This window comes from Oncorhynchus clarkii, unplaced genomic scaffold (assembly GCF_045791955.1).
Source record: "Oncorhynchus clarkii lewisi isolate Uvic-CL-2024 unplaced genomic scaffold, UVic_Ocla_1.0 unplaced_contig_6317_pilon_pilon, whole genome shotgun sequence".
In the NCBI taxonomy this organism is placed as follows: domain Eukaryota; kingdom Metazoa; phylum Chordata; class Actinopteri; order Salmoniformes; family Salmonidae; genus Oncorhynchus; species Oncorhynchus clarkii.
The window spans coordinates 262,455-269,024 of NW_027257941.1; positions in this window are offsets into that span (position 1 = coordinate 262,455).

Consider the following 6,570-nt stretch of genomic DNA (forward strand, 5'->3'; position numbering starts at 1 on the left):
CTGGTACCAAGTTCTGGTGGGCTGACGGGCCAAATCCACACCAGACCTGGTACCAAGTTCTGGTGGGCTGACAGGCCAAATCCACACCATACCTGGTACCAAGTTCTGGTGGGCTGACAGGCCAAATCCACACCATACCTGGTACCAAGTTCTGGTGGGCTGACAGGCCAAATCCACACCTAACCTGGTACCAAGTTCTGGTGGGCTGACAGGCCAAATCCACACCTAACCTGGTACCAAGTTCTGGTGGGCTTACGGGCCAAATCCACACCTAACCTGGTACCAAGTTCTGGTGGGCTGACAGGTCAAATCCACACCATACCTGGTACCAAGTTCTGGTGGGCTGACAGGCCAAATCCACACCTAACCTGGTACCAAGTTCTGGTGGGCTTACGGGCCAAATCCACACCTAACCTGGTACCAAGTTCTGGTGGGCTGACAGGTCAAATCCACACCATACCTGGTACCAAGTTCTGGTGGGCTGACAGGCCAAATCCACACCATACCTGGTACCAAGTTCTGGTGGGCTGACAGGCCAAATCCACACCATACCTGGTACCAAGTTCTGGTGGGCTGACAGGCCAAATCCACACCTAACCTGGTACCAAGTTCTGGTGGGCTGACAGGCCAAATCCACACCACACCTGGTACCAAGTTCTGGTGGGCTTACAGGCCAAATCCACACCATACCTGGTACCAAGTTCTGGTGGGCTGACAGGTCAAATCCACACCATACCTGGTACCAAGTTCTGGTGGGCTGACAGGCCAAATCCACACCATACCTGGTACCAAGTTCTGGTGGGCTGACAGGCCAAATCCACACCACACCTGGTACCAAGTTCTGGTGGGCTGACAGGCCAAATCCACACCACACCTGGTACCAAGTTCTGGTGGGCTGACAGGCCAAATCCACACCTAACCTGGTACCAAGTTCTGGTGGGCTGACAGGCCAAATCCACACCTAACCTGGTACCAAGTTCTGGTGGGCTGACAGGCCAAATCCACACCACACCTGGTACCAAGTTCTGGTGGGCTGACAGGCCAAATCCACACCATACCTGGTACCAAGTTCTGGTGGGCTGACAGGCCAAATCCACACCACACCTGGTACCAAGTTCTGGTGGGCTGACAGGCCAAATCCACACCACACCTGGTACCAAGTTCTGGTGGGCTGACAGGCCAAATCCACACCACACCTGGTACCAAGTTCTGGTGGGCTGACAGGCCAAATCCACACCTAACCTGGTACCAAGTTCTGGTGGGCTGACAGGCCAAATCCACACCTAACCTGGTACCAAGTTCTGGTGGGCTGACAGGCCAAATCCACACCACACCTGGTACCAAGTTCTGGTGGGCTGACAGGCCAAATCCACACCATACCTGGTACCAAGTTCTGGTGGGCTGACAGGCCAAATCCACACCACACCTGGTACCAAGTTCTGGTGGGCTGACAGGCCAAATCCACACCACACCTGGTACCAAGTTCTGGTGGGCTGGCAGGCCAAATCCACACCACACCTGGTATCTTCACGTCAAAAGGAATCTTTATTTCCAAATTACTCACTTTTTTTCCCAATGATTATGGTTCAGCTATTCTGCTTTGAAGTCAATGGACTTTTTTAAGAGGCGTCCTAATATAGAGGAAGCGTCTCCATGGATATAAAGGGGAAATGTCATGTGACTTCCTGTCCCCTTTCTGGGGAAAAAAAGGGGCCACGATGTTAAAAGGGATTTCTCTGACCTCCATTTTCTCCTCCATTTTCATTACTCACTCCTGCTTGTCTTTTACACCAAAACCATGTCAATACAATACAATAATATATATATATATATATATATATATATATATATATATATATATATATATATGAAAGAGGTGTTATGGGAAGCCCATTTAATCATATGAGAGTTGGTGTGCAGTAGATGTACAGTCTTGTTTCTTGTGAGATGGTAATCCACTAGGTCAGTGGGGCACGCAAGATTTGGCCCCCTATTCTCTATATTAGTGCACTTACCCGGGTTAAAAAAGTAGTTCACTATGTAGGGGATAGTGTGCCGTTTGGGAGGTGCTGAGATCCATGTAGAGTCGTGTACAGTATGTTTTGGAAGTGTTTCTGCCGGGCTGAGTTGAGTTCACTCCAGTGTTTTTTTTTTTTAAGAGGCGTCCTAATATAGAGGAAGCGTCTCCATGGATATAAAGGGGAAATGTCATGTGACTTCCTGTCCCCTTTCTGGGGAAAAAAAGGGGCCACGATGTTAAAAGGGATTTCTCTGACCTCCATTTTCTCCTTCAGTCCCTTACAATTGTGATCAATGATTATTTATATTTTAAATTTGTTTTAAACCAACGTTCTTTTACAGCAGTTGTTTCATTACTCACTCCTGTAAAAGATTTGCAGACCACAATGCAATGTACAGTAGATAACAATTATATTTTAGAACCTACCGCTCGCTGTATGTAAATATGATTTAAATTAAATAAATGATTGAATGTGAATGTCTTTTCACTATTTCATATCCTGTGTTTTTAAACTTTGACAAGATTCTACATCATAAAAAAAAATAAAAGTGAGTAATATTTATTGACTGGTTAGAAACGGGTTGGATAAAGATCACGCTATTTATGCTAATGTGTGAATAAAGGCGTTCACTCACCATCTATTTTTGTGCAACGGATAACTGACCTGCCTGAAGAGCAGCACACGCAAGAGTTGCCCGTTTTTTCTTAAACCCACTCAGATAATATCCTTTGTAGTTCGAGAGAGAGAGACAGAGACAGAGAGAGGAGAGAGAGAGAGAGGAGAGAGAGGAGAGAGAGAGAGAGACAGACAGAGAGAGAGGAGAGAGAGAGGAGAGAGAGAGACAGAGGAGAGAGGAGAGAGAGAGACAGAGGAGAGAGCGAGAGAGAGAGGAGAGAGAGGAGAGAGAGAGAGACAGAGAGAGAGAGAGAGAGAGAGAGAGAGACGGAGAGAGAGAGAGAGAGAGACAGAGAGAGAGGAGAGAGAGGAGAGAGAGAGACAGAGGAGAGAGCGAGAGAGAGAGAGAGAGAGAGAGAGAGAGAGAGACAGAGGAGAGAGAGAGGGAGAGAGAGACAGAGGAGAGAGCGAGAGAGACGGAGAGAGAGAGAGGAGAGAGGTTCTGTCTCGTAGACTAAAATAGTTCTGTCAGAGAAGAGCAGGGAAAAGGTGGAGCCAGTGTATCTATATGATAAAATACAGGAAGTGACCCCAGCACACATACTGTAGTTATTCAGGTTATTCCAGTCCAACCCTGAGACCTATTTCAGTTACACCAAGTACTGTAATATAACGAGTGATGGTAGAGTAGTACATATGTAAGTGGCCAACAATACGGTACTTATTCACCAGTCAATCAGTCATGCAATCTAAAGACTTATTAATATCTAGTTGTAGCTAGTAGGCCCATTGTCCCATGACATTGGTCATTTCTCATTTGGGCATATAATTTTTTTTCTAGCTATCAATTGATTTACATGAGATCAGATTGTGTCTCGGCCTCAGACACCCCATCATCCACATCTCTAGTTATAGACTGACTGGCTCAGATACAGTCCAGTTTTTCACATAGTTGTAGGTACAGTGGGTATCAGAAGTATTCACCCCCCCACCCCCCTCCTCCCTTGTTCTTATATCATGGATACTGATGATTGGCTAGCTGGGATTTCCAGTTTTTCACACAGTTGTGGGTATCAGAAGTATTCACCCCCCTTGGATTTCTTCCCATTTTGCTGTGTTGCCATGAGGGATTAATAACTGATTTAATTGTGATTTTTATTTTGTTTAGGCCTCAATTTAGTACAGGAATAAAAAATGTGTCTTTACAAATCACATAAATGACATGAACTCTGTCTGGAATAATACAACATGCAACACCTGGAAGGTCCCTCCAGTCAAGTGTTGAATTTCAAGCACAGATTCAACTCCAAAGACCAAAGGGAGCTTTTCAAAAGCCTCATAGAGAAAAGAGCCGTGATTGGTGGATGGGTAACAAGAACCAATCACAGCGTGGTCAAATGAATCATTATTCTGTGGATGATGTATTACATCACCCAGACACAAAGATAGTGATCCTTCTGAGCTGCAGGACGCGAAGGAAACTGCTCGGGGGATGTCGTCATGATGATTTTTAAAACACTTGATTCCGTGACCCATATGATTTTTAAAAAAAAATTTAGTAGTGACTCCACCAAGGAATATAGTTGTCGGGTCTTATGTTTGGGGAAAATCCACGTCACCACTGAGTAACTGTCTCCTTATTTTCAAGCATGGTGATGGCTGCATCCTGTTATGGGTATGCTTAACATCGGCTAAGACAGGAGTTTTTCAGGATAAAAATAAATGGGATGAGCTAAGCACAGACAAAATCCTAGAGGAAAACCTGGTTCAGTCTGCTGTCCACCAGACACTTGGGAGATGAATTCACCTTTCAGCAGGACAATAACCTTAAACACATGGCCAAATCTACACTGGAGTTCCTTACCAAGAAAATGTGAATTTGGCCAAGTTACAGTTTTGACTTAAATCTGCTTGAAAATATATGGCAAGACTTATAAAATGCTGTCTAACCATGATACCCAACATCTTGACAAGAGCTTGAAGAATTTTGAAAAGAATAACGGACAAATATTGCACAATCCAGGTGTGGAAAACTCACTAATAAATCCCGATTCTGTTCTGACTCGAGTTCAGCTCTTAAATGGAATGCAATTCCCTTTTATGCCTCCATAAATGTATTAATAATCTATAAATTGATAAGAGCTATTGATAAAACCTAGGTAAATGAGTAATCCATTTGGATAAAGCGATTGTAAATATACATATCAATTGTTTTAGATTAGTTTTCCTTATGATCCCTGGAGACGAATGTGAAACCAGCCATATATATGGAAGCCAAACTGAAAATCATATCACGTGTATTGCGGTCCCTTTTATACTGTGAAATAGGATATAAATACCTTCGCCATTACTCAGAAGTGTTATGGTGTGCCCTCGTCATTTGCATGGATGAAATGTGGACATCCAAGCTACATGCTTCTGTAGGGCTCAACCTGCCGAGTTGTGTATATGCGCTTTCGAATGTCTTGATTATGTCCGGGCTTTTTCTCCGTTTTATTTTACATTTTGTATCATGTTAAATATGAGCGAATATCGAGAGCCACGTCAGTAATACCCACATACATTTATTTTTTTAAATCATTCCATTCCGTTTACATTGTATTTCCTCTGTCACGTCCTTGTAAAGTTGTTCCTGGGCGTCGCTAGAGTTAGTGGATGACATTAGACTAACGTTGTGTAATGATTTGGGACGTGTAGCCTATTGAATCATAACGGAACTCACCGAGCGTAGCAGGTTAAACCTGGAGCCTGGCAGCTCGGTTCACCACGGCTGGACGGTGGTCATACAGTTCCATTAGTGAGGATCAGGGTAGATTTATAGGACTATTGTTCAACCCCTATTGTACACTTTTCACCACCTTCCGTTATTTTATGGATTAAACTTGAATATGACATCTTTCAGGATGAATTCAATCACTATTTTTTATTTATCAACATTTTTCGTGCGTAAAGGCTCTCCAAAACGTGTTTTTGTACATGTATATACACGCATACTTTCCTAAAACCTAAAATGTGCCTAAATAATCTTGAAGATCAAGAGTATTTTTAAATCTACTAGTTGGTCCTGAAACGGAAGCGAATATTCTCCCCTTGATTCCTGTATTCTGACCCCGTTCTCTCCATTTATTCTAGTGTCTGTCAACTAAATTCTAATTAAAATTGCACACCGTATTTAAAAGGATGGCTAAGATTATTGTACTGAAAACTCCACGAAAAAATAAATAAATCTATTGGACAACCAAGTGGGATGGGTTTTCAGCGGTTGAATGAAATGTATTCAGAGTGCGCACGTTATGCTACTGTGTGTAAAGGCATGTATTCCTATAACGAGATCAGCCCTTTAGAGACTTTCCCAGAAAGACTCACAGCTGTAGTCGCTGCCAAAGGTGTTTCTGACGTGTATTGACTCAAGGGAGTGATAGTTATCTAATCAAGATATAGTAGGGTTTTCATTAACCTCTAAAAAAAAATGTTGTTTTAAATTTCACTTTGACAGAATATTTTATGTAGATCATTGACATTTTTTTTTTTCATAATTAAATCCATTTTGATCCCACTTCGTGAAGAAATCCAAGAGGGTGAATACTTATGATAGGGCAGATATCGTGTGTGGGATATTTCATGAACAATCGTCTCACTTGGGTGAGAGACTACTTGCTTTGACAGCCGAACACTGAAAATGGGCCACCGCCACGGCTCGTTGTGTTGCTATTCCTGTCTGGGAGCACACAGCGTCAGGCTCGTATGAATAAAATGAATAGAGATTAACACATGTAATATAAACATGGTAGATGAGATCTGGGCGAGAGTCAGCGAACCACAAACTGTATAAATCAAGGCTGTGTGGAGGTACGACAGTCACAAGCCTAAGTGACTCGGTAATAAGACTTCAAATAGGTATTTCAAGGGACATCGAGAAAAAAAAACAGAAGTG